The sequence below is a fragment of the Suncus etruscus genome, chromosome 8 (assembly GCF_024139225.1).
Source record: "Suncus etruscus isolate mSunEtr1 chromosome 8, mSunEtr1.pri.cur, whole genome shotgun sequence".
Taxonomy (NCBI): Eukaryota; Metazoa; Chordata; class Mammalia; order Eulipotyphla; family Soricidae; genus Suncus; species Suncus etruscus.
The window spans coordinates 83752108-83770758 of record NC_064855.1 but is presented as its reverse complement, the minus strand read 5'-3'; the positions used below and the strand labels follow the sequence as shown (position 1 = coordinate 83770758).

Below are 18651 nucleotides of genomic sequence, written 5' to 3'. Positions count from 1 at the left end.
CCCATCACCAATGTCTCAAATATCTATCTCTCTTCCCCACCCCACCCCACCTGTACTCTAGACAGGCTTTCTATTTCCTTCATACATTCTCATTGTTAGGATAGTTCCCAATGTAGTTATTAGGATAGTTCCCAATGTAGTTATTTTTCTAACTAAACTCATCACTCTTTGTGGTGAGGTTCATGAAGTGGGCTGCAACTTCCAGCCCTCCTCTCCTTTCTTTCTGAAAATTATTGCAAGAATGTCAGACATCAGGGGAGATGAAGTCATGAAATTTTCTGTACACAGATGTACATGGAATCTATTATGCTGAGTGAAATAAGTCAGAGAGAGAGAGAAAGACGCAGAATGGTCTCACTCATATATGGGTTTTAAGAAAAATTAAATGTAAAAAAAAGAAAAATCAAAATGTCTTTATCCTTTATGACCAGCAAGTTATTGTGTATATTAGTTATTGTGTATAGTTATAGTTATTGTGAATGTACATGTCTGTTTTTTTGTCATTTGTCCTGATTCATCTCATAACTGTTTCTCAAGCATGACTGTGAAATCACATATTGAGCCCCTGAGGACAGGATGGAAAATGTATGAATAATAGCAACCACAAAGGATTCTGCCAAAGAAGAGTAAAATTAATTGAAAACAAAACTTGAATTTAAAATTTCATTATAATTCTTTTAAAAAGGACCTTTCCACACTGAAAATAAAACTGGACAATAAGTTTCAAAAGGGAAGAGAGAGTAGGCAGCTAGTCTACTAATCTAGACTGACTGAATAGTGAGTCACTCTCTAAGAAGTAACATTTAAGTACAACCATAAACACAAAATATGTCTATTTTAACAATGCTTTTGACAGATAGCCTCAAAACTAGGGTCATTTATATGTTTTGAGAATTGAAAGACCTCTCTCAAGTCGGAGCAAAAGCACAATGGTAGGGTGTTCGCCTTGCACACAGCAGACCTTGGTTCAATTCCCAGCATTCGGTATGGTCCCCTGAGAGCCTGCTAGGGGTAATTTCTGAGTTCAGAGCCTGGAGTAATTCCCTGAGCGCTGCTGGGTGTGACCCAAGAGATAAAGAAAAAAAAAAAAAAAAAAGAAACAACCTCTCTTAAAGAACAGATGAAAATACTAAATGAAGATTGTAAGTGGGGATGAACTACTATAGATAGTCATCATGGATGACTATTATAGATAATAGTCTAATTTATATAGATTCTAGTGAAGTGTTTTATAACATCTTGATCTGAAAAGTAAAATTTCAGATTTTATTTTAAGCAAAATAATGTTGTGTTAAATAAAATAAAGTTTTTTATTAATAGATGTGTTTGTGCATTTTGATTTGAACAACTCCTAGTAGTTCTCAGGGTATAATTCTGGCTCTGCTCAGAGGTCACATCTGGAAGAATCAGGAAACCATATGAAATATTAAGATTTGAACTCAGATCGGCTGCATGCAAAGAGCCCTGCATTCTGCATTATAGCTTTGGCCCTCAATTGTGATTTTTTTTCCCATTTATTATCTTGATTGATCACTCTAACTTGGATTAAAGATAGATTTTTAGGAGTACCTCTGTAAAAAAAATGATAACAATTTAGGATATACATTAATTGCCCACTATGTAGACTGTCTTTGGTGAAAGTATGTATTAAAGACATAGTTGCTAGGGAAATTCCACATATACTCTGGAGGCAGAGACAAGAGGATTTGCAAATATCACACATTTATTTGAGGATAGTGGGGAGAAATATAAATGGAGAATAACTTTTAATTATTTAGACTCACTCTTGAACAGAAAATGGTGATATTGAGAATTTGGAAGTAGCACAGGAAATTAATATATTTACACAGAAAGAGATGAGATGAATAATTAGAAGTTTTACTCTTAATATGTAAATATTTAATTGGATATAAACATCAGAGTTGAGAATGCTATCTCTGCTAACTAATTTTAAGCCAAGACATTCTAAAATATTAAAAAATATATTACAAAATTAATTAATTTCATTAGAAAAGAAAAAGTTGTGTGTTATATTGTAGTAAATTTAGTTTAGGAAATTGCTATCTAAATTTATAATGTAAGTATATACAGATAAATACCGGCCTGGAGAGATAGCACAGCGGCGTTTGACTTGCAAGCAGCCTATCCAGGACCAGAGGTGATTGGTTCGAATCTCGATGTCCCATATGGTCCCCCGTGCCTGCCAGGAGCTATTTCTGAGCAGACAGCCAGGAGTCACCCCTGAGCACTGCCGGGTATGGCCGAAAAACCAAAAAAAAAAAAAAAAGTATATACAGATAAATATACATATATATAGATATAGATACAAACACTTGATTTTATATAATGAAGAGTATAACTATGACCTGCTAGATAAATTGTATTATTTCTCGTTTTTGGTGACTTTGTGGCCTTGTGACTCAGTTTCACATTTCTACATTCATATACGCAAAGTAGAGAGCATTGCTCTGACCATTCATGCATTCAGTATATCTGCTTTAGTGAAATCTATTTGTGTCTAAAACTAGGAACTCTTTAAAGGTTTAATGATGTGTAAAACACAGCAGCCTACATGCTGAGTGAAGAAAAAATGTATCAGGAATAATGATGTCATTGATGATAATAGATTCATATTTTATTGTATGTTTGAAGATTTCTTTTCCTTTTTATGGTCAAGTAGTAATTCATATGGTGTTTGTAATTCTTAAACTCAAAAGTCCTGGCTAAGCTTTGGGCTCATGTTAGATGGGATTTTATGTGTAGAGAAGGTGGTAATGCGGTTGGCAGTTTATAGTTAAAAAATCAGTGGTAATATTTAGACAAAGTATCTATGGTGTAAGTTAGAAAAAATTCAAAAAAGGAAATTTAAATTACCTCAAAAAGATAAACAGGTCTTCAATCTTCCCTTTTTTAAAAAAGAAATCTATATTTAAGTACCATGATTACAAACGTGTTTGTAGTTAGATTTCAATTATAAAAAAAAAAACCCTCCTTCAGCAATGCAACCTTCCAACCACTAATTCCCTCAATTTTCCTCTTCTTTCACCCCTTGCTTGTTTTCAAGACAGGCATTCTTTTTCTCTCACTCACTACCATTGTCATGTTAGTTGTCAGTGTAGCTATTTTTCTAGCTGAACTCACCACTCTTCATGCTAAGCTTCATATGGTAGGCCGGTCCTTCCCTTTTAACTCTGAGATCTAATAGTAGTTGCAGCCACTTTTAATTTATCATTTTTTTTTTTTTTTTTTTTTTTTTTTTTTTTTTTGTGGTTTTTGGGTCACACCCGGCAGTGCTCAGGGTTACTCCTGGCTCCATGCTCAGAAATTGCTCCTGGCAGGCACGGGGGACCATATGGGACGCTGGGATTCGAACCGATGACCTCTTGCATGAAAGGCAAACGCCTTACCTCCATGCTATCTCTCCAGCCCCAAATTTTTTTTTTTTTTTTTTTTTTTTTTTTTTTTTTTTGGTTTTTGGGTCACACCTGGCAGTGCTCAGGGGTTATTCCTGGCTCCAGGCTCAGAAATTGCTCCTGGCAGGCACAGGGGACCATATGGGGCGCCGGGATTCGAACCGATGACCTCCTGCATGAAAGGCAAACGCCTTACCTCCATGCTATCTCTCCGGCCCTTAATTTATCATTTCTTTGAGTTTATATGTAACTTATTGTGACATCCAAGTGAGTAATTTGATATACACTAAGCAGTCAGGATAGGTGGTAAAAGTTAGGGCAGAGAAGTACATTCAAGGAAGAGACCAGTGTTTAGTTCAAGAGCTGTAGAAAGAACACACCCTAACACACACAAACACCCACACACAGAGTGAGAGTGAGTGAGAGAGAGAGAGAGAAAGAGAGAGATAGAGAGAGAAAGAGAGAGAGAGAGAGAGATAGAGAGAGACTACCTTTGCTACCAGCACAAGGAGAGGAGAGAAGCCACAGATCTGGCACCTTGCAATGTGTCATTGGACATGCCAAATGGATCTACTCCACAGCCCAGGCAGGCAGGGCAGCTACACACCTGTCACTTCATTTTGCAATAGAAAAATCCCAAGCATTTGCCAAGGCATCTAAAATATTGAAAGCTGCAAGCATGCCTGCGGACTTTTGACACAGGTGCTTAGACAGAATAAGCACACAAAAAGCCCAGATCAGGGAAAGAGATTCCTAAAGGAGGTGACACATTCAGCACAATTGTGAGCACTCTTTAATATTGGAATTTTCAGAAAAAAATATTTTAAGAGGTTCATTGGGCACCAAGCATATATATGCATGGCATACATGGGAATGCTTCTCCAATACATATAAAACAGAATTATTTTGAGAACACATGCTTTGGATACCTCTACTTTTAGTTTATTTTCAGTTCATGAACTGGTAAAATGCTGGGTAAAATTTTTTAAATTTTAAAACTTTTGAGTATGTAGGTGGTGTAGTTAGACTAAAATAATTTGCCTCCCTAGAGTTGACCTCCATCTGTTTCTTTCACACTCATTCATCTGTTTTATTTCTAATAGCTTCTTAACTCCTCTCTGTAAATTCCAGTTCCAGAGCATTAAAATACCTATATTACAATAGCCAGAATCTGTAAACAATCCAGGTGCCAACAGAAGACTGGCTAAAGAAACAGTGGCACATCTACACAATGAAATACTATGCAGCCATTAGGAAAATAAAGTCATGAAATTTGCTTGAACAATGATAGACATGGATATTCATATGCTAAGTGAAATTGGCCAGATTAAAAGGAATCATCATATAATAATATAACTCATATATAGGTAATAAGGACAATAAAAGACATTGAGGATGATATCCAGTGACAATAGACATAAGGGTCAGGAGGTCCTGCCTAGAGTAGAAAGCTTGCCATGAAGACAGTTTAATATTGTTAGTATAGAGAAGAGTCTACTAGGATAATGATAGTTTTAACTGATTACTCTGGATAAGAATTTGGTGAAAGGAGATAGAATGACAGGCAAGGCACCTGTCCATTAAAAGCAATGCAAACCACAGTGTTAATAAAGAAAGAGGGAGGAGTGTGAGAGAAAATCAAATTGTCTTTCTTAGAGCAAGGCAGAGTGGGGTGGGAATGGAAGAGAATTGGTGACAGGAAGGGTACACTGGTGAAGGATGGTATACATTGTATGATGAACAATGAACTATTTTAAAAATATGGTGCTAAAACAAAGCAATTAAATTTAAAAAATACCGATATGCTCTGCCTTAAAAGCTATGTAGGGGTAAATTACAAATTATAATTTAGCATATATTCTATGATAAAATAGCACTACATGCCTTCTATTAAATTTTATAAATTATAAATTACTATGAACATAAAATAAAGGAGATCAAGAGATATAACTCTTAGGCATTTATTCACATTTATTCTTAGACAGCTCTAGATCATCAGGGCTAACAGGTGCCAGGAATTTATTCAGAATTTAAACAGAATGGATGTAAACCAGTAAATGGAAGTAGATCCTTTTTTTTTTTTTTACCTTCCTGACAATTCCCCTCAGGTTTGTGATAAAAGGTAAATCTTGTTAATAGAAACAACAGGTTTTAAATTCACTACACACATAAAAAACCTAAGTAGACAGTTTCCATTCTTAATTGTTGAATGATTCCTGACCTCACTTCTCAAGTCCTCAAAACTCTGTACTTGTCAGCTTTGTCATTGAAACACAGATTAAGAACATCCAACAACCGCCAGGTAATTATGTCTCACTTCATTGACTGACTTCCATTTGGAGTACAGAATTTTATTTCCCTCAATTACAATTAAAAACAATCCTAAGAACAACTTATAGAATAAGCCATTTGAACCTTTGCCCCAAGGAGTCTTGACAACCAAATTTTAGCTTCTGGCTGACTGCTTCCAGAGTGGTCTGAAGGGAATCTAGCATTTTCCAGACTAAGCCCATACTTTGGATCACTGAATTCTTTTACTGTTAGCGCCTGCCCTCTCTGCTTGAGGCGCTGACTTCACCAATTGCTCCAGAGGAACTGATTGTGTACTAGGGCACTTTCTAAAAGTTTCAGGGAGGGAAGAAAGGTTTTTATTTCTGTCTGTGCCAAAGAGGGCTTTGGGGGTATTTTCTTCCTCAGCAACTCTTTAACTTGCCCCTTGTGAAACATCTTTATGCGTACTTTTTAGAAAACGAAATCTCACCAGAGGCCTTCTGAAATGACTTTAAAAAGAGCAGATAGGAGTCCAGACTACGTTTACCTCCCCTATACCTACTTACAGTACAGCTATAGGACATAACCTTACCTTTCCTTTCTTCTTTTTTCTTTTCCTTTGATTCAACACAATTCTTGAAATCACAGAAAACTGAAAGCCTTTTTTTTTTCCAGTGTAAGGTTTTGAAATAGTTTGCAGATTGGCTCCACAGAGAAATTTTATTTTCACTTGCATACATTTTTACAAAATCAGGGTGCTATTAAAATCGAAAGAAATAATGACATAGATGACTCCATTCACTTTCATTTTCTGTTCATAATTTAACCAGCTCTAAATGTATACTTTTTGCATATGTCCATATGGAGATGCAATAATAGTATAATTTATTTTCCTAATAATCATATTCAACTTTAAGTCTATATGTTATGAATGTTTATATTTTAATAGAATAGATTGTTTGGGGTCACAGGGTCATTGTATGTGTGGTCACAGGGTGTAAACTGTGTTCAGGGCATTTCCTGGTGTGACTTGGAAGAACCAATGTGGAGTGTGTTTCAAAATAAACATGGAAACTGCTTTACCCATTGTACTTGCTCTGGCCCAATGTATTTATTTTTTAACTTTACTTTTTTAAATTGTTTCACAAATTTTTTCAAGACATTTTATTCTAACCAACCTAAAGGAAAAAGGTGGCTTCCTTGTAATAAAGAGAAAGCAATGTAAATTATTGTTTAATCATATACATAACATCTATATTGATGAGCAGATGGGATGCATATGTTTTGCTGAGGTTTTATAATTTTCTGTGAAAGACAAATCTTTAATATGAAATAGTGTTAAAATACAAATTTGCAAATTAGGCTATACTCTAGATTTTAAAGTCTCAGTGATATTTATTGTTTTTGGTGACATTACTAGGAAACTAAGAAATTATACTTTTTACTTTTCTTCAGAACTAATGATAGGCTCCCATTTATATATATATTCATCAGTAATTACAAAAACTCCATTAATCTACCTTATCTGTTGATAAATATTATACTTTATTTTTCTCTATTCTTTTTTAACTTGAAAAGGTGGATTACATCCTCAGCAGCATAAGGGTGTCTTTTACACATAATATTATTGATGGACTTCTTTGTAATTTGTAAAGCAAAATTAAAATCGACCTGTAATCTGTAGAAACAGTGTTAAGCATTTACATCAACCATTAGGGTTGATAACTTCTTTATCTTTGTGAAGAAGAAAGGCTCTCATGTATTTGTTTTAAATAATAAAAGCGTATTTGTCTATCTTATTTTACCTGGTACACATTTAGTTTCCTGGTTTCTGGCCTTTTGACTTCAAGGGTGCCTTTAGGTTATTATTATTTTCTTTGTAATATAAAAATCTGGGGCAGGAGCAATAGGGTGCAAAGGTAGGATATTTACCTTGCACATGGCTGATCCAAGACAGACCTTGTTTTGATCCCCAGCCAGGAGCGATTTCTGAGTGCATAGCCAGGAGTAACCCCTGAGTGTCACTGGGTGTGGCCAAAAACAAAACAAAACAAAACAAAATATCTATATGATTTCTTTGTTTTTACTATATTAACTATAGTTTAAATATTTGTCTAAATAGACAGATGAGTATGATATTTTTAAACAAAGGATTTTCCAACCTCATTACTTTAAAATCTTTATGATGAAATTGTGCTCATTTCTGCAGCACATATACTAAAATAATTCTGATAAAATTATGCAATGAGGTACTCATCACAAACAAATACCCTCATGTAATCAGCATTTTGCAATAGCATTTAAAGCAAAAATATCATTTTCCACATATAAAATTTTAAGCATACACGTTACTGAAATGAAAGGAGTCTTACACTAAGAAATCTACCTATTTTCTTATTTTCCCAAATTTTATTCAATTCAATGGAGTTATCTGATTTATATTGACCAATCAAATGTGATGTATTATTTTTTTGCTAATGAAAGATTTTGTTCTCCAATCTCATGATTTCAAATAAATATAGAATATTATGTTTTAAGTTGAATAGTTGCAGGATGAGGAAAGACTATAGCTTATTCTAGTTGCTTGGTAATTTAAAAAACTATTACCTACTGAGGTCATGTAAAATTAGAAAAAAATATATCTTTGCTTATCACAACAATAAATGTTCAGGCTTTTTATATTATAAAGTTATACGATATTATCATTTACACTGATATGAAAAGTACATGCAAACCTTTTAAAATATGATTTATTTTAATGGTGAAGGTTGAATAAAAAATTCTTATTTAATTTAGACCTTATATTTCAAATATAAGAATATACTAATATGTGTCAATCATACTTTAACAACAAAAAGAACAATAATATTGGACTTGCTGTAATTCTTTCCAGAGATTTTCAAGGTCAGAATGTCTCCAGAGATTTTTAAAGTTTTATAGACCAGGTATTCCAAAAGGATAGCTTTTAAATCACTTTGATGTCCTCTTAGATTATTTGTAAAATGCCTTCTGAAAGTCAGTGGTGAAATATTTTCAAAATTTAACAGCATGATTTGTTTTCACTGAACTATTTCTATTTCTAACTCGTCTAATTATATTAACCTTGATTTTTATATTAAAATAATTAATATATGCTATACTTTTATTTTATTTTTTGTTTTTTTATATTTCATTTTAGTAGAAATTCATATAAAATATGTTTTATGTTGTCACATTTATATTACATTTCATTCTAATTTTATACCAAAGAGATAGTACAGCAGGTAAGGCATATTTGCCTTGGATGAAATTGATCGATCCATTCTGATTACCTGATAACCACTTGAATGATCTCTAAACTCAGACCAAGGAATAAGCCCTCAGTACCAGTGGGTGTGAACCTAAAACAAAAATATTGATTTTAAATTTTCAACTTATGAAACTCTGAACATCTTTTCACTTTTGATCATTTGTTTTCAGAATTCTAAACTTGAATTGTGATTCTCAAAAATTTTATACTATATGGTTATACATAAATTGTTCACCTTCATAATTTATTGTTGTTTTGGGTCCACCTCAAGTACTGCTAAAATGCTACGTAAAGAATTTTATAGAGGTGCCAGGGTCTTAACGCATGCTTCTCACATGCAAAGCATATGCAACAGTTCTTTGAACAATATCTGCAGCTCTTACTCAACTTTTTGAATATGTGATTTTTGTTTTGTTTTGTTTTTTGATTTTTGGGTCACACCGGCAGCGCTAAGAGGCCACTCCTGGCTCTACGCTCAGAAATCGCTTCTGGCAGGCTCAGGGGACCATATGGGATGCTTGGATTCGAACAACCACCCTTCTGCTTGCAAGGCAAATGCCCTACCTCCATGCTCTCTCTCTCTGGCCCCACTGAATATGTGTTTAACTTAACAACTACACAATGAAGATTGGTGTCCCAAATTATTTTAAATATTAAAAAATATATTATTCAAATTTTTTCTAGGTTTTATTTTGTTTTTCTTTTGGGACCACATCCGGTGACACTAAGGTGTTATTCCTGCCTCTGCGCTCAGAAATCACTCCTGGCTCTGGCCCCCTGGCTCCTGGTTGGGACCCAAGGGATTGAACCCAGTTTATCCTGGGTCAGCCTCATGCAAGGCAAACTCCCCACCACTGCGCTATTGCGCTGGCCCACTGTTTTTTAGGTTTGAAAATTCTGAAATATTTAATATCCTGGGAAGTAAAATATTGATTATTCCATTCTGTGACATCTTCTCAGCAAAAGAACTGATATTTGTGTCTTTGAAAAAATCTAGCCTAAAGCAAATCTCCTTTATTTTTACATAGAGAAATTAATTTTATAGTTTAATTGTTGAGTGGTCAGATGTTTAAATTTTCTAACCATTATTTTCTGAATATTTTCTTCTTAAGCTCATCCTTGGGAAAGCAAAATAAAACAAACAATGCATATAAAGTGAGGTCAAGGGTCCAGAGATAAAAATTTATATTAATCTTTAATTGCTAGTAATTTCTGGGGTACTATCTTTATAATAAATTAAAAATATTGTACCTTACAGCAATTCTAAGAATACAAATTTTCTCTAAACCAATAAAACGATCAACATTATTTTTATTTGCCAGATCTTATTACTTAAGCTAGTATGGTAGATTTTAATTATTTATTGTAATTAAATATAATATTACATATTATAATTTATATCTAACTATGACTTTGAGAATTCAATAAAATTAAGCAAATATTGAATATTTTATTGTCTTACTCTTTCAGAAATTATGATTTAAAAAATTTCTTCTTGGGGGCCAAAGCGGTGGTGTTTCATTAAGGCATTTGCCTTGCAAGCATCTGACCTAGGACAGATAGAAGTTTGTTCCCCAGGCATCCCATATGGTTCCCCAAGCCAGGAGTGATTTCTGAGCAGTTAGCCAGGAGTAACACCTAAGTGTCACACAATGTGGCCCAAACCTCTTCCCCCCAAATTTTTTGGTTGCTGAGTTTAAAATATAATGATAGTGTATTTGACTTGCGTGAGGACGATGCAGATCACTACCCGAGGTAGTCCAGAATGAAACCTTAGTGCATACCTAGGACTAAAGCGTGAGCATCTCTGGGATGCTACAAAATAAATGGCCACAAAATAAGCAAACAAACAATCTTTTTGGAAAACATCTTATTCAATTAAAATTTCTGCAAATGTTCTGACTATGAAATTGCAATAGAGAAAATTTTACTGTTTAATTTCAAATTATAACTATATATTTAATGCTTAGAAAATAAGTATGTGGCATTCTAAAACTTACTGTTAGTGATTAAAGAAGGAGTTAGAAAAAATGTAATTACTATTGATTAGCAATTGGCTCAGCTTTTTTGAAAGTGTTATTGAGGCCCTAAAATAAGGAACAGAGTTTTATAAGCAATGAGTGTTCTCCCAAGTCTATCTTCGACTAATCATTTTTTCCCAGAAATGTCCTTCTGACGTTTCTTATGCATCTCAAGAGCTTTTACATAGGGAGCAATTTAGAACCAAAGACTATTAAAGTGCTTAAAAGATAGAATGTTCAGAAAACTCTAAGGAAGCCTTATAAAATCTAAGTGAATTGAATAGAATAATTTGGGTTCCAATAAATAATAATTCACTTAGATAAAATTTTACAATTAAAACTAAAAAGGAACTACCTTAAAAGTATAAGATAAATGAATTATTCACATATATATGTATTACATTAATTCATTTATATATTTAATCATTTATGTTTTAGGCCATATCTAGTGATATGCAAAGAATAATCTTGACTATGTAATCAAGTTATACTCGTTGGGGTTCTTGGGGGACAATATAGAATATTGGGTATCAAACTTGTCTAAACTACTTTCAAGGAAAGCTACCTTGCCACTGTACTGTCTGGCCCTAAATGTGTTTATTAAATGATAGACTCAATAATCTTAAGAGATGTCAATGAGATACTTCTTGGTAAATTTATATATTTCTTACAAATTGAATATAAAACTTCATTTTTAAGAAATTACTTTACTTTGTTAAACATAGTGGTTTACAAAATTGCTCATAGTACATGTGTTTCTAATGTTCTATGTCCCAACAACAATCACACCACTAAAATGACATTTCTACACACCATAATCTCATTTCTCACCAACCCTCCTTCTGATCCCTGTGGCAAGTATGAAATTATTTGCTTTATATTGTTTATTAGAACTATATAAAATAAAATTTTCAAAAAACATTCACTAAAGGAAAATTTGTGAAAATTTAGCTTTTAAACTATTTAGAAATATTTATATTTATGGTTTAGTTGTATATATATATATATATTGAGTATATTAGTATTTTTCACATGTAAGGTTTCCATCAATGATAGTATAAGTATCATTTAAGTTCAATATTCAATGTTTTGTATATAGCCTATTCTTTTTATTGTCCCCCAATTCACAATACAGACCAGGCAAAGGGTCTGGGTTGAAGTGTATATGGGGTGCATTTACTGTACCTCCTCTTTCTATACAGTGTAAAGAACTCAGCCTGTGGTAAGAATTAGGAGGCCTTATCTTTTCTTTTCTTTTTTTATTTTTTAATATAGATAAACAGATAGATAGATAGATAGATAGATAGATAGATAGATAGATAGATAGATAGATAGATAGATAGATAGATAGATAGAAAAATTCCTTCACCAGTGCAACATTCCCATGACCAGTATCCCAAGTGTCCTTCCTCATCTATGGTCTCCCTCATCTATGTGTTTTGAGAAAAATGGAAAACATTTGTGTAATGATTCTCAGAGACAAAATAGAGGAGTACTGGAGGGTCCAGCTCCCGACATGAAGCTCACCACAGGGATCGTTTAGTGCAGTCACAGAAATAATTACACTGAGAACTATCATAACAAAATCTGACTGAATGACGGAAGTAGAAAGCCTATCTAGAGTACAGGCTGGTGTGGAGTGGGGAGGAAGGATACAGCCTATTCTTATCATGTTTCTAATACTGAACATAAGATTGACTATCAACAGTGGAGTTGGGAGATGCATTAAACTCTAGTATTAGTAGACCCAATATATATGTTGATTGTCAGGAGTTACCTGGGCTATGACCAGATAATATATAAAAAAAATGATTGCATCTGATTTTGTCTCCTATTAGATATGTAATAAACTGAGAACTCCAGGTGAAACTATATGTTATTCAAATAAAGTTTAATTGTATTAGAGAATATTATATTAGAGCAAACATTCCAGTAAGCAACTATTCATCTTAGGAAAGTACAAGAATATTTTACCAGAAAGACTCTCACTGAGAAGTATTTCACAGAATTAAACAACAAAGTAGGGAAAACCTGATATGATAAAGTATTTTAGAATATGTAAAAAGTATACTAAATGTTGGAAGTATGGTGTAATATGGCTAATATTGTGTCTTACAGTATCATCACACACCGTTATGGTGGAGATTGGGCATGGATATATCTCAAAAATGATTGGTGTGGAGAGCACATAGGGTATACTTGCACAAAATATTTGTTGTTGTTGTTGTTGTTGTTGTTGTTTGGATCACACCGGGCAGCGCTCAGGGGTTATTCCTGGCTCTATGCTCAGAAATCGCTCCTGGCAGACTCTGGGGACCTTATGGGATGCGGGGATTTGAACCACTGTCTTTCTGCGAAGGTAAAAGCCTTACCGCTGTGCTATCTCTCCAGCCCCACAAAATATTTTTTAATAATTTAAATTACTGCGTTTATCTGTGATAGAATTGGACAGACATCTCATCTATCTATATACATATTTTTGCTGTTCAATTAATTTTATAATTGTTTTATTTCATTCAATATTCAGTTATATGTGTAGAGACTTCCTCCAATAGAATAAAAAATAAAACATGTTTTTCCTAGTTTACAAACTAAAATAAGAAAATACATGCTATTTGTGTTCTGCAGTTTTTAATCCTACATTCAATTGTAAATTTTTATTTCACTATTCAGGTAAAAATTGTTTTATGCTCTTTGCAATGTCAAAAAAAAAGTGAAAGAAAATTATAATTAAAAGTAAGTGCTTTGACAGTTTAAACTTTATAGTTTAAATTAAAAAAATTGATTCCACATAATACTAAACTTTAAGACCATAATCCATCTATATCATTAAGTCATCAATTATTATGGTTGTCTTATCAGGTAGATTCAATCAGATTACAGATAATTTTTTAAATGGATAAATTGTCACTGTGCTTGTGTCTTAAATTCAACAGGAGTCCTAGAGCTGTTTTGCTACCTCTCCCAGGTCTCCGCGAGCCTGTTTGTAACATTTTTTTCTAATTCTTTTGAAGTTAACTCTTTTTAACAGAGACAGTGCCAGTGAAGGGCAGGGAGGATATAATTTCTGGTGCTTCTTTACCTCCCCTGGTGAACTAGAAATGCTGCTAGTCTATGTGAATGATCCAGTGCTACGAATCATATTCTATATGCATTATACTTCAAGTCTGCCACTCTAAAAAAAAAAATAGCCATCTAATTTCCCTTTGGAAGAAAGCATTTAATTAGATCTGCTCTTTTGAGAATTAAGGGATATAATGTCACGTCAAAGACAAAACACTTTGGACCAACTAAAGGGAAACATGCACAGCTAGTAAATCCCTTTGCTGTTAAAAGGGAGACATTAGCAAACATTTTTTTAACAGCAGAGTCATCCTGCAAGCTTAATCCTCTGCTGACAAACTTGTAAAAGTAGTTTAGCCACATTTCTGAGAATGTCATACATTACTTTCCTTTCCCTCTATTGAGAAGAGTGTCAAGGGACTAATCAAACAAGTAGTAGCAGAGAAATCAGGGACATTAGTCTGGAGTATCATTTGTAATGTCGTAAACATTCAGTTTCCAATGTGTCTCTAGTGTGTTTGTGAATTACTTAAAAGGTAAAGAATGACTGTTCTTTGATAAAAATGCCAGACCGTTTAGTCAGCATCATCTCTCTTCGCTTCAACAATTTTGTTTGTGTGAAGATGTCATTTAGCTGCAAGTCACACACACACACACACACACACACACACACACGAGAACACATACCACAAAACAGTACACAGCTTTAATAAAATAATTATTGTTATCTTCTATAAAAGTTTAGGGTTGGCAAAGGGCTCTGTGTTGTCAGGATAGAGCACCTGTATTTGTTTTGAACTTGTTGCTTCAGCATGTACTGTGTCAACTTAAAATCCAAGATAGCAGAAAGGTTGAGTGGATAAAGAAAAGGGCTAAAACATCCTGTAGAGACTTCTATTTATAATTCATTGCCCAGATTTTCACCTCAACATAGGTGTAAAATACAATGTGGCAGCTGCAAACCAAGCCAAATATATATTTCAGTGACATAAGGGAGAATGAAATGTTAAAGGCATACCATAAATCTTTAGACTACTTTGAGAAGCCATAGAATATGAAGATTCTTTCCTATAAATTCTGACATTTAAGTACTAGTAGGTTTTCAATTCAATTGAATTACTTAAGTTATGGAGTACATTCAACCAATAATTATCACAAGAACAAAAAGTAAATTAAAACTGTGAATTGATAAAACAGGGTAGTGGTACAGCAATTTTGACCTTAAAATTAAATAACTACATTAACAACTATCATGACAATGTTAATGTGTGTGAGAGAGAGTAGAATGCTTGTCTCAATTACAGATAGAGTGGGCGGCATTGGTGGTCAGAATGTTGCACTGGGGAAGGGGGGTGTTCTGTTTATGATTGGAGCCCAACTACAATCAAGCTTGTATGTATGTGCTTAAATAAAGATATTATTCAATAAAAAAAGAACTATCAACACATGGACTAGAAAAACAATACAGGGGGCAGGGCACTTGCCTTACATACATCCAATCCCCAATTCCAATTGCTCTGGGCAGTCCCCGCCATATCCTTTTAGTGCACTGACTTCCCTCTTGGATAATTGTTTTAGAAGTTTATTTGTGAGAAAAAGAAAGTTCTTGCAGGTTGCTGGGAACAAAATGAAAATCAGTCTTTCTACTTTAAAATACAAGATCATGAAGGAATGCCATAGGAAGGTGAACTTTAATACAGATAGAGCCTGTTAGGTATAAAAAATCAGGATTGTCAGAGTTTAAGACAAGTCCTTTTTTTTTTTATCATTTCTCCATTACTCATATACTGTTTTGTTGTTGTTGCTGTTGTTGTTTGTTTATCTGTGTTTTTGCTTTTTGGGCCACACCCTGTGATGATCAGGGGTTACTTCTGGCTATGCTCTCAGAAATTGCTCCTGTCTCATGGGACCATATGGGATGCCTGGGATCAAACCAAGGTCAGTTCTGGATCAGCAGGATACAAGGCAAATTCCATACCTCAATGCTATTGCTCTGACTCCTGTATTATTTAATATATAAAGAGGAGCTTGTCAATTATAATTATAATCACTTTAGAAAAGTTTAATTCATTTTCCCCTGAAGTTAAAGTCTGTATTGTTCAATTGTAGGTCATTTAAAGAGTATATCACTATAGTTTTATCACCAGAAAAAAATGAAAATATAAGGGCAATAACTTTATAAATTATAAAGAGGTATCATCACAAATCCAAAAATATAATTTTTCAATAGCCCTTTAAAGTGGAATATTTTTTAATAATATCAATCCAGTATATTTTTGCAACCTTTTTTTCATATGGGTTGTTTGCAGTTTATTTTGCTTTCTATGAACCCCTGTTACTACTGATTGACTCCCTAGTCTTTTTGCATTTCCTCATTTCTGACATTTATGTGAGTTTTTTTAACTGTGGCTGTGTTGGAATATCTTGAGGACTCAGAGGGGCCATATGGCTCCCATATAAGATAATGTACTTGATACTTTAAGTTAAAAAAATATTTTAAAGGACTTTAAATTTTGGATTTTTATATTTAATAATTACAAAATAATTTTTTTTTGGTGTTTGGGTCACACCCGGCATTGCTCAGGGGTTACTCCTGGCTGTCTGCTCAGAAATAGCTCCTGGCAGGCTCGGGGGACTATATGGGACACCAGGATTCGAACCAACCACCTTTGGTCCTGGATCAGCTGCTTGCAAGGCAAACGCAGGTGTGCTATCTCTCCGGGCCCTATATTTTTTTTGAAAAATGGGGAAAAGGTTTAAAACAAACACATATATACATATATGTAAAAATATGATTTGTCCCATAAACTGGAGAGTTTTTAACATACATTATTTTGTAATTAACTTTTACTTAAATATGAACAATTTAATTTGTGGGTTCATATATTTGATTCTTATTTGATTCTTTAGGTTATTGGACAATATTTATTGAATAATGTATGCATAATAATCTGACTATGGGGCCGGGCGGTGGCGCTGGATGTAAGGTGCCTGCCTTGCTTGCGCTAGCCTAGGACGGACCGCGGTTCGATCCCCCGGCGTCCCATATGGTCCCCCAAGAAGCCAGGAGCAACTTCTGAGCGCATAGCCAGGAGTAACCCCTGAGCTTCACAGGGTGTGGCCCAAAAACCAAAAAAAAAAAAATCTGACTATATAAATTGTAAGAAATTACCTTTTACAATAGCTATAAAAATTTTCCATAAAACTATCAACTATTACCAATAATTAGAAATGTGGGTTGTTTTGTTGTTTTTTTTTGAAAAATAGAGAGTAAATTACACAAACATGTTAACCTTTCTTAGAAAGATTAAAGAAAAAGAATTGCATCTGCAAAATATATAGGGGTTAATTAGAAGTTTGTAGAAGATAATGGTAGTCGAGTAAAATGCAGTCATCTTTATGCCCACAAGAAGATTTACCTTTTGTTTCATTGAGAGAGCCTGAAAATGGTCACTAGGAAGTACATTTCATTAACTTTTAATGTCCCAACAAGAGCCTTGTCCAGTCCCATGAACAAATGAGGAAAATAAACATTCAAGTTCAAAAAGAGAATGTAAAATTAACTTATTTCTTTCCATTCCCCCAGGCATATAAGAATTTAAATTAAATGTCCCTAAGGCACTCATAACTCTGAAAATTCTGTATAAGGTAGCAAGCCTGAGCATCACTTCATTTAAAGAACAAAGAACTTTTAGAAACTGCTGTTTGCATAACCAACAGTAAGTGATTAGTTAAAAGTGAACAATTGAATTTAATGTCTATAAAGCTGATATTCTGAGTGACTGGATCAAAAACTTGATAGGGGCTGGAGTGATGGCCCATCAATCAGGCATTTGCCTTGCACGTGGCTGACTCAGGACGGGCATGGGTTCAATCCCTGGTGTCCCATATGGTCCCACAAGCCAGGAGAGATTTTTGAGCGCATAGTCAGAGTAACCCCCGAGTGTCACTGGCTGTGGCCAATAAAACAACAACAACAACAACAAAAACCCTTAAGTAGTCCTAGGTAATGCTATTTTAATTTCTTAAAAATTAAGAAAAAATATTAAATAAAAATGCATATTTTATATATCTAAATCATCATCATATACATGACATATTTATGATATATAGATATAAATCATCATCATATATATGGTATATATATGATATATATATCTAAAACATCATCATCTAATCAAAACACTGATAGAATTTACTAAATTTAGTTTACTGATATAGTTTAGTGAAATTTAGTTTATTGAACTATTTTAATTATTAATTTAATAAATGTATTCTACACTTATTCTGCCACAGAAATTCTAAGGTTAGGTTAATCAGCATTAAAAATATTCAATCTTGTTCACTAAGGAGAAAAACAAATATAAAAATATTGTTGAAAATTACTATTATTCTTTACATTTTTTATTCTGTGTAATGACTAAACAGCAATGAAAATTGGTATGCATATCTGGTAAATAAAATAAAATATGTTTTACATATTCAATATAAACAAGTAATTTTGAAGAGCAATATAAAGGACCTCATGTCTTTGACATTTTGTGTTTTACTATGCATTTAAAAAAACTATGCATCCTTGGACAGATAATGCTGA

General features: G+C 33.6%; 1 protein-coding gene and 1 non-coding gene across 5 annotated transcripts in view; one reads left to right on the top strand and one right to left on the bottom strand.

Annotated features, from left to right (window-relative positions):
• Positions 1 to 18651, top strand: part of PCDH9 (protocadherin 9) — a 965083-nt gene that overhangs the window by 689012 nt on the left and 257420 nt on the right. The window lies entirely within an intron of this gene.
• LOC126016605 (small nucleolar RNA SNORA51) lies at positions 12105 to 12233 on the bottom strand. The gene has a single exon (XR_007498395.1). It is a non-coding gene; the product is annotated as a small nucleolar RNA SNORA51 (small nucleolar RNA).